This window comes from Zingiber officinale, chromosome 9A, assembly GCF_018446385.1.
Source record: "Zingiber officinale cultivar Zhangliang chromosome 9A, Zo_v1.1, whole genome shotgun sequence".
NCBI lineage: Eukaryota > Viridiplantae > Streptophyta > Magnoliopsida > Zingiberales > Zingiberaceae > Zingiber > Zingiber officinale.
Window position 1 is genome coordinate 72,990,824 of NC_056002.1, and position 10,269 is coordinate 73,001,092.

General features: G+C 39.4%; 1 non-coding gene across 1 annotated transcript; it reads right to left on the reverse strand.

Annotated features, from left to right (window-relative positions):
* Positions 1-5,732: 5,732 nt before the first annotated feature.
* LOC122022126 lies at positions 5,733-5,838 on the reverse strand. Its single transcript, XR_006122860.1, has one exon. It is a non-coding gene; the product is annotated as a small nucleolar RNA R71 (small nucleolar RNA).
* Positions 5,839-10,269: the final 4,431 nt, after the last annotated feature.

Below are 10,269 nucleotides of genomic sequence, written 5' to 3' on the forward strand. Positions count from 1 at the left end.
GTATGCCACGTTAGTGTGGACGTATACAAAATCAAACATTTGTAAGAGGAAATTTTACCCATTGATTATCTTGTCAACCTAACTTTATGACAAATAAAACTACCTCAAGCACCGTGAATTTTGTATGTCACGTTAGTGTGGACGTATACAAATTCAAACATTTGTAAGTTGGGGTTTTACCCATTTTATTGTTAACCAAATAAAATTACCTCAAACACCGTGAATTTTGTATGCCACGTTAGTGTGGACGTTTACAAATTCAAATATTTGCAAGAGGGGATTTTACCCATTAATTTTATTATCATGTCAACCTAACTTTATGGTAAATTAATAGTTGATTTTTCTTCGATCACACAGATAATAGCAGTGACGCCGATGGGGAGGATACTATTAAATGTGCCTAAGTGTATACCATTACTTGATACTTAGTCCATTAAATAGGATTGTGCCCCTCCAGTTGGAGAAGATCACATGCTTCTAAATAATTTCCTATAACCATCCAGTAAGGAAGTTTGATCTAGTGATCCGCAAACAAACTCATCTGATGCAGAGGAAGGCACTCAGACCCAACGTGCAAGTTTGAATGCATCACTTACAAACTAGTAATAGAGGCCGTGGAATTTAATTAATTCCTCTCCCACTTAGTTATTTAGAGATGAGGAATTTTAACATGCACACAAGCACACAAACATAGCACATCACAGCATAAAAAGCAATAAATATGAAAACTAATTTTCTAACTATTATAGCCTCATCCATAGCTGTTCTCCATGTGCCGCCAACCCTAGCCACTGCCAATGGGTTGGCGGCACACGGAATATAATTAATTCCTCTCCCACTTAGTTAATTAGAGACGAGGAATTTTAACATGCACACAAGCACACAAACACAGCACATAACAATATAAAAAGTAATAAATATGAAAACTAATTTTCCAACTATTAAGGCCTCATCCATAGATGTTCTCCGTGTGCCGCCAACCCTAGCCACCACCAAAGGGTTTATGTCGTCGCGTCCATCTTGCTTCCTTTTTCGCTGCGCCTCTGATCTTGAAATAGTACCCCGCCTCGCAAGGATACGATCCACGACAAAAATAAAATTTTACATTTATCGATCCTATATTCCACGAAGGAATGTACATGTAATCTAGATCGAACAAAAATGTAAATCCTAAAACTAATACAGCTCCTGCTGTATTTAATATTTACAATCATGCACACACATAAAATGCCCTCGACATGTCCGAGGGACCAATCACACACAAATCACAATAGGGCCGTAATAGTTGGATCTTGGATGCCTGCAACCACAGAGTTAGTTTATTTGCATATCCTACTATTATCCTGCCTAAATTATGTATGACTTGTGCATAATTAAACTGAAAACCAAACATACAGAGGTATAAAACCTAGCTCTGATACCAATTGTTGGTTGCTACACCTGGATTCCGTTATGTTCCCCCTGTACAAAAATTTATACAAGCACAGAACTTAACCTAGCTACCCATGTGCTCTACTGAAATTAAACTTGGATTGCAAACGATGCTTAACATTATTAATCCATGTTGCTCTTCAGAAGTTAAACTTGGATTGGAAACGATACTTAACATTTTTACTCCAAGTTTAACCGATGTGATCTTCCTAAGTTAAACCATATTACAGAAGTTGATTAAATATCTATTTCAAAGATTGGCTTCCAGGTTAAACATGGCGAGGCACTAGGCCTTCTTGGTTATGGGATCATCCACCACTTTCTAGACAAAGTCTTTCAAAGAAATTGGATATTTAACTTCTTACAGTAACCCTAGGTTTAACTACAGAGACCACAATAGAAACATAAGATCGAAACGTAAAATCGAAACACAAAATCGATAGCACAAAATCGAAACATAAAATCGCTAGCCTCTTGTGTTGGTGTTTCAGAATTCATGCAAAGAAAACTAACTAAATAATTTGAAGCAGAAATCATTAATTAGTTATACCTTTCTTTGTAGTTAAAGACCTCTTGATCTTCTGTTATATTCCTCTTCTTCTCTTGGACGTCGTGTGGGCGACGATCTACCAAGCTAACTCCTCCCGAACCACTTATTTTCCTCCAAGAAACTCGAGCAACCAAGGGATGCCAAAATAGGAAATTTCCTTCTTCTTCTTCTTCCCCTCTAAACAATCGGCCACCAAGCATCTCTTATTTTCTTTTAAAGTTACGACCACCAAGATGAGATAGGTGCCGACCTTAGAAAGAAGAAAAGGAAGAGAAGAAGATGGTGCCGCCGGCCTAAGAGAAGAAACAAAGTGAGAAGAGGAAGGGATAGGGCCGGCCACATGGAAGAGAAGAGAGGAGGCAAGGGTTTGGTTGTGTGTAACATGAGGCACCCTCTCATTCTCTTTTATAATCCTTGGTCATGACAAAAAAAAGGAAAGTTTTAAACATAATTAAAACTTCCTTATTTGTGGCCTCCTTTTAAAAAAGGAAATTTTAACAACAATTAAAATCTCTCTTTTCTAAATTTCCTATTGTACATGGCAATAAAGGGAAATTTTAAAATTAATCTCTCTCTTTTAAAACATGTAGACAACTAAAAAAAAGGAAAGATTAATTAAAACTTCTCCTTTTAAATCAAGGTTACAAAAAAGAAAGTTTTATCAAAAATAAAAATCTCTCTTTTAAACATTATAGATATCTACAAATAAGGAAGGATTTTAAGAAAATTAAAATCTCTCTTTAATCTTTTGTAGATAGCTATAAAAGGAAATATTTTAAAATTTTAAAACTCTCTTTTAAAACCATGAGGAAGGCTATAAAAGGAAATTTTAAAAATAAAATTTCTCTTTTAAATCCCTTCATGAATGGCTACAAAAGGAAAGATTTTAACAAAATAAAATCTCCCTTTAATCTTAGTGGTGTGGCCGGCCCCATGCTTGGACACCAAGCATGGTTTGGTCGACCACCTTTTGGGCTCCAAGTTGATGCTTGGTCGTCCCCCTTGCTCCAAGCAAGGATGTGTCCGACCCATTACTTGGGTAAGAAGTGGATTTTGTGGATAAAAGGCTTAATAGAGGCTACAACAGGGACCGAGAGGAGATATTGGTTTTGGTCTCCTGATAAGCTTGAGCTTCCTGTGTTCGTCCCGAACACCCAACTCAAGTTCATCAATAATAACTCATACCAATAAAGCGTTATTATTGAACTACCGCACCAATCCCAAATTATATTATGAGCTCATTCTTATTATGAGTGCATAATCTTCCTATGTTTAAGATATCGAATGCCCACTAATTAAATGTGATACTGACAACTCACTTAATTAATATCTAGCTCCAAGAGTAGTACCACTCAACTTCATTATCATGTCAGACTAAGTCCACCTACAGGGTTTACATGACAATCCTTATGAGCTCCTCAAGGGAACATCATCAACCTAGATTACTAGGACACAGTTTCCTTCTATAATCAACAACACACCATATAAATAATATTATTTCCTAACTTATCGAGTCTATTGATTCAACTGAAAAAATCTCACCCATTGATAAATTAAAGAAATAAATACTAAGTATATGTGCTTGTTATTATATCGGGATTAATAGCATCACTTCCATAATATCAGAGGTTATGTTCTTTTATGCAGTCAGTATAAAAGGAACAACCTCAAATGGTCCTGCTCAATACACTCAAAGTGTACTAGTATAATTTATAGTTAAGATAAACTAATACCAAATTGCACTACAACAATTCCAATGGTTTGTCCCAATCCATCTTGATTGTAAGCTACTATTTATAATTTATATGGAACTGATAACATGATCTTCTATGTGACACCAGACACCATGTTATCCATAATATAAATTAAATGCACAACTACATTTAACAAAAATGTAGACACCACACACCATGTTCACAGTCGTGCCCCAGGAATCGAGCTCGAAGTTCACACGACCGTGCCAATTGGCACGACCGTGCAGTGCGGCCAGAGATAAAAAAAGGGCATGGTCGTGCCATTCTTATATGGTCGTGCCACCGCAGTCGTGCCCTAGCCTATAAAAGGGTTTTAACCCCTTTTCCTCAAGGGGGAAGGGCCGGGAAGTGAGCCGTCAGAGAGAGAATCGACTTGGTGTTGTTCCACGCTATCCAGAACCTCTGACCAACGATCCTTCATCACCACATCAATTCCAGAAGTAGAGGATTTGATCAGAAGATCACTCGTCGTCGTTCGATAAGCGTCTTTTCTCTCTCTCTCTTCTTGTTTGAGAATTGTATGCTTAACATTATGTCTTCAGATTTTTCTCCGGCGTCTATGGAGTATATTCCTTGTTCCAAGATGAGGGAGTAGTTGTGGATTGGTTAGATGTAAGACTCATACTTTTGCCTCTATTTCATTGGATGATTTCGCTTGCTTTATTTCGACTACTCGATCTCTATATCGTGTTAATTGATTGTGTAGGAATTGCCTATCTCGTAGAGAGAATATCCTAGATCATACACCCGACGGGCCCTAGTGATAGGGGTAACCCGTTCATGGACATCTAGGGTACTTTCCTTGAAAGGAGAGACAACTCCTTCATAAGGAAGTAAGAGATCAAACTAAGATCCTTATTTCTATCCTTAGTGACACCAATTAAAGTAGTGTTCTTGTGATCTATCGAGGCACCCTAATGACAGGGGTTAACCGTAATAGGATTTCATAGGGATCTTCTTTATTTGGTACCTAAGAATAGATAGTTCAGCTTTCGGGGAATGCATGTTGATGGACAATGAGTAAAGGATAGAATGTGATACATGAATACCACCACAATGAAACCGAACTCCTAGGACTCTTCATAAACCAAGCCTATTACTTCTTCTTTGCTAGTACTCGTTTCTATTTCCAAACCTCTTTTCTTTAGATAACTTACAACCATCGGTAGTTTAGCTAATCCTAAGTGAGCCATTGCTAGTGCTTATAATCAATTCTCGTGGGATCGATAATCTTTATTACTGATGACAAATCTATGCACTTGCGGAATCGCAACATGTTTTTGGCGTCGTTACCGGGGACTGCGTCTATAACATTAGTGATAATCATATTAGATTAGACTATACTTTGTTTTTTTCCTTTATCTTTTCTTTTTCAAATATTTTGCACTTAGAGATAAATAGTTTTATTTTTTGTTTCTCTTTATTTTCTGCGTTCTTATTAAAAAGCCTAAAAAAATATAATATTATTTCACTCTCTTCTTTACTATATTTCATATTTTATTTTTATGTGCAAAGAACTAGTCTTTCAGGACAACTTCTACCATTCGATCCAAAGATCGATAGGACTTTCTTGAGAAGAAGAAATCTTCAAAAAGCATTTCAAGCAGTACAAGAATCTTCAGAGATGGTTGATAAACTGTTGAAGGATTACGCAGCACCTTATGCACGAGGGGTTCGATCTAGCATCACTCGACCACCAATCGAAGCCAACAATTTTGAAATTAAGCCTGCAGTAATTCACATGGTTCAGTAGAATCAATTTGGAGGAGGGCCACACGATGATCCAAACCACTACTTAGAGCTTTTCTACGAGATTTATGGTACCATGAAAGTGAACGGAGTCCCTCCAGAATCAATGAGGTTATTTCTTTTTGGATTCTCCTTGAAAGACAGAGCCAAGCAGTGGCTAAATTCCCTTCCAGCAAACAACATTACATCTTGGGAGCAGTGTGAGCAGAAATTTCTAGACAAATTCTATCCACCAAGCAAAACTGCTCACATGAGGAATTTGGTTGCAAGCTTCAAACAGATAAACTCAGAATCATTATTTGAAGCCTGGGACAGATTCAAAAGTATGCTGAGATAGTGCCCCCATCATGACCTTGAGAAATGGTTGGTTCTGCACACATTCTATAATGGAATAAACTATCACACAAAGGTATCCCTCAATTCTGCAGCAGGAGGAGCACTAATGAACAAGAGCCTCGATGAAGCTAAAAAGATCATAGAGACAAAACCACCATCAGTGGGAAACTGAAAAGTCTGGTAGTTCTTTCTCAGGAAATCCAATAAAGGCATCAGGAAAATTCGACATAGATGCAGTCACACTCATGTCTGCAAAGCTGGACACTTTGTCCAAGAAGTTTGAGGCCATGGGAAACAACACGGCTAATGCAATAGTTTGTGTTTGTGAAACTTGCGGAAGTACAGATAATGCTCAAGATACTTGCCCCCTAGGGCCATTACAAGCACAGATAAACCAACTTGAGTAATGTGATGTGATAGTCAACTACAACCAAAAGCAAAACAATCCATACTCCAACACATACAACTCTGGATGGAGGAACCGCCCAAATTTCTCATACCGGAATAACCAGGACCAAGGGCCAGCAAAACAAAGCTATCAACCTGGGCAACAGAGCTACCCATCTGGACAACATACTTATCAACATCAACCTTCACAACTATCCAGGATCGAAAAGATATTTGAAGAAGCCCTCTCAGAGCAAAAAGAGAGGAAGAATGAAATCAAGATATTGACTCAAAGATGGGAAAATTCAGAAAAACATCAGAAGATGCAAGATTGCTAGATAGCCCAAATAGCCCAGTCTTTTTCAAGAACACAGGGAACACTATAGAAGCCCAGTAGAACACTACAACCACATCGAGCTGAGGAGCGGACGAACTTTGGGAGACCCCCAAATCACTATTCAGAAAGGACCTGAGTCAGAGGAAGAGCCCTCTCCCCCACTGCCCAATCAGATCCAAAATAGGGATGGAGAGGAGATCACCAAGAAAGTTAAAGAAACTCTTCAAATTCCCCTGTAAAGTCAGACAATTCCTTTCCCTCAGAAATTGATAGCATCCCAAAAGGATGAAGAGTTCAACTGATTCATGAAGAAGATTAAGGAAATTTACGTAGAAGTACCACAAATGGATACACTACACCAAATAGCGAAGTTCGTAAAATTCCTAAAGGGTATTTTATCTAACAGGAGATAGAAGGGCGACTTTGAGACTGTAGCATTAACAGAGAATTGCAACGCTCTACTTATGGCAAATATTCCACCAAAACTTCAGGATCTAGGAAGTTTTTCCATACCTTACAAGATTGGTTCTGAACTCATACAAAGAGCTTTCTGCGACTTGGGAGCCAGCATTAGCCTACTTCCATACTCCTTATGTAAGAAGCTAGGACTCCAGAACATTAAACTGACTACTATGGTATTGCAATTAGCTGACTATTCATGTAGATACCCAATGGGAATAGTTGAGGAAGTGCTAGTAGAAGTAGGTGGATGCATCATCCCCACAGATTTCATTATCTTGGATATGGAGGAGGATCCCAGGATACCGATCATCCTTGGAAGACCATTCCTTGCCACAGCTGGAGCCCTCATTGATGTGAAAAGTCACAAGTTATCCTTGGAGATCAGTAAAGAAAGGATTGAATTTAATTTATCTAATTCTTCTATCAGCGACCCCTCTTCTCAGGGAAATTCGAGTAAGATGAACATACACAAAGTCGAGGAGTGCAGTTTCTAAGAGAGATCCCCTCCAACAAGCAATAAGAAGTACATTTGTCCTACACGAGCGAAATTAAAGGTGCAGACTAGAGCATTAACCCTAGGAGGAGAGTCATGCTTCCATGGGTTTAGTCCACACTGACTAAAATGGGGTCGAGCTAAAGACCTAAAACAAGCGCTTCTTAGGAAGCAACCGAAGGGTTTTTTATTTTAGTTCATCATTCCGTTTATCATTTTATTTCTCTAGTAAGTTAGAGTCGAGTACTTTTATTATTTCTTTATTTTTGGGTATTCGTTTTCAGGATGTGCATAGCCTCCACGAGCTGGTCGTGAGCGTTTCATGGGGATGGAGGCTTCAGAGGAACCAAAATGGTGAAAGGCGAGTCACCGTGCACTTAAAGGAGTCGGTCGTGTGACCTCGTACGACCGTACGAAGCTGACAGAGGGACAAAGGCCACGGGCCGTGCAACCTTGAACGACCATGTGGTCTGTGCAAAGAAAGGACAGACACCGGTCATGACAATTGGCACGACCGTGCAAGAAGTACAGTGGAGGAAGAGACACAGGTCGTGCCAATTGGCACGGCCGTGCGATCAAAGCAGAGAAGAAAAAGGAACGGGCCATGGCAATCGGCACGGCCGTGTGACTTTGGACGAGGGGAGAAAAGAGGAGGTCGTGTTAATCAGCACGACCATGCAGAACCGCACTTAACCCGGTCGTGTCTATAAGACACGTTCGTACCCCTACCCGTGTGCACCCCCTACGCCTCCAAAAGCCCTAGTTTCCATCTCCTTCTCTCCCAAAAGTTTTCTCCTCACCACTACTCCTCATCAAACCCCAAATCCCTACCTCTAGAGTTCATTTTTCCTTAGATCTACATCTAGATCAAACACTTCTTCAAGCCTTCTCCTCTTCCCTCCTCAAGATCCATCCCCACTTACACCTTGCACATCATGTCGCAAATCTTGAAGAGACTTCGTCGAGGAAGCGGTGGATCTGGCGAAGGAAACGAGCCGGGGGGTGACAAAGGCAAGGGGAAGGCTTCTTCTTCTTCTTCTTCAAAAGGCAAGGGAAAAAGGGTGGCACGCGACGAAGGTAACGAAAACGAGTTCAATATTTTTTTTAGAAATCATGAACATAAAGTTAGGTATGATATCCTTGTCGCTAGAAAAATTACATGCACTAAATATATGGATCCCGCTACTTTAAATATGCTAGGAATTAGGGATGATGTAGATTGGATGATTACTTCTTTAGAATGGAATGATATTATGTAGGCCTATTTACCGACTTACCCCCGCTATGTCCTTGAATTTTTGAGCTCAATTGAAGTTAAGTTTCATCTGAAGATGACTATGTAGGGGTGTTAACTTTAAGGTTGTTTAATAAAGAAGTTCGGTGGACATTTAGCGATTTTAATAATTGTTTTGGTTTACATACTGGTGGTGCTCGTAGATTTGATGATGAGATTAGATGAAATGAATTTTTGGACGTCAATAACCGGATCAAAGGACCCTTATGAACCCTCTAGAGCCAAGGCATCCCGCATGTAAAACCTGACCTTTAGATACCTTCACCGAGTGATAAGAAAAACAATCTTTGGTCTAGGAGAGAGTGATGGGGTGGTTAGAAAGGTAGAACTCTATTCTCTTTAGGCGATGTTGAATAAAGTAGATTTTGATTCCGAATTTCATTTCTCGCAAAATTTGTTGAGGGCAGCTAAGGCATCTTCAGAGATGATAGTGTTTGGTGGATTGATCACCCAAATAGCATTAAAACTGGGTTGTGAGCTTGACGGATTAGAGGTCATTCATGGCAATGACAAGATCAACATCGATTCTTGTCTTGCAATGAAGATGATTTGTCGGGATGAGAATGAGTTTGCCTTCCCTAGGAACAATGGTTTTCCATTACCCCTTCCTTGCCCCAAGCGCACTTCAGTTCGCAACCCAACAATTGAGTGATTACTGATTTACACCCCGAGACTATTCCCTCAATTATAGAAGAAACCGAGTACCACCAAGAGCCCTCGTCATCAGGATTCCCGCACCCTTCCGGACATCTAGAACCTCCTAGGCACTCTTTTGCATATGGTACGGGACCCTCTAGATTTGATTTTTCTGACTTTCATGCCTCTTTAGACTCCATTCATGAGAAGCAAAATACCCAACAACGATTGTTGGAGGGTCGCTTCAAGTTGTCTGACGACTAGTTTAGGGAGGTACAGGATCATTTTCAGTTTACTAGGGACTTCCTTAGTTAGGTGACAGGGTTCGTTTAGGACTTTGAGGTTGACCAGGAACCAATGAGAAATTTTATAGATAATAAGGATATCACTAGACAACAAGTAGATGCCCTTTATCAATATCATCAACACCTTGTCCATCTTCCTGGTATGCCTAGATTTCCCCCTAGCACACAACGGGGACCCCCTTATCCCCCACCCCCGCCACCGTATTGATTTCATCGGGATGAAGAAAAGTCTAAGTCTGAGGGGGTGTTGTGTCTGTCTCTGCATATTTTATTTTTTCTCTTTGCATATTTTATTCGCATTTTATTAGTTTCATATTTATATTTGCATCTCATTTGCACTTTTGCTTTGTTTATTCGTTTCATGTTTCTTTAAAAAAAACTAGTTTTGAGTCATATTTGAGAGCATCAAACCTTCTACTTTTTCTGCTACGTGTTCGATAACAAAATGACTAGTATTTTCTTAGTTCATGTGTTGTCAAGATAGTGTTAGTATGTTTGGTGTATCTCCTTTCTCTATCTTTAGTAGCTTGAAATA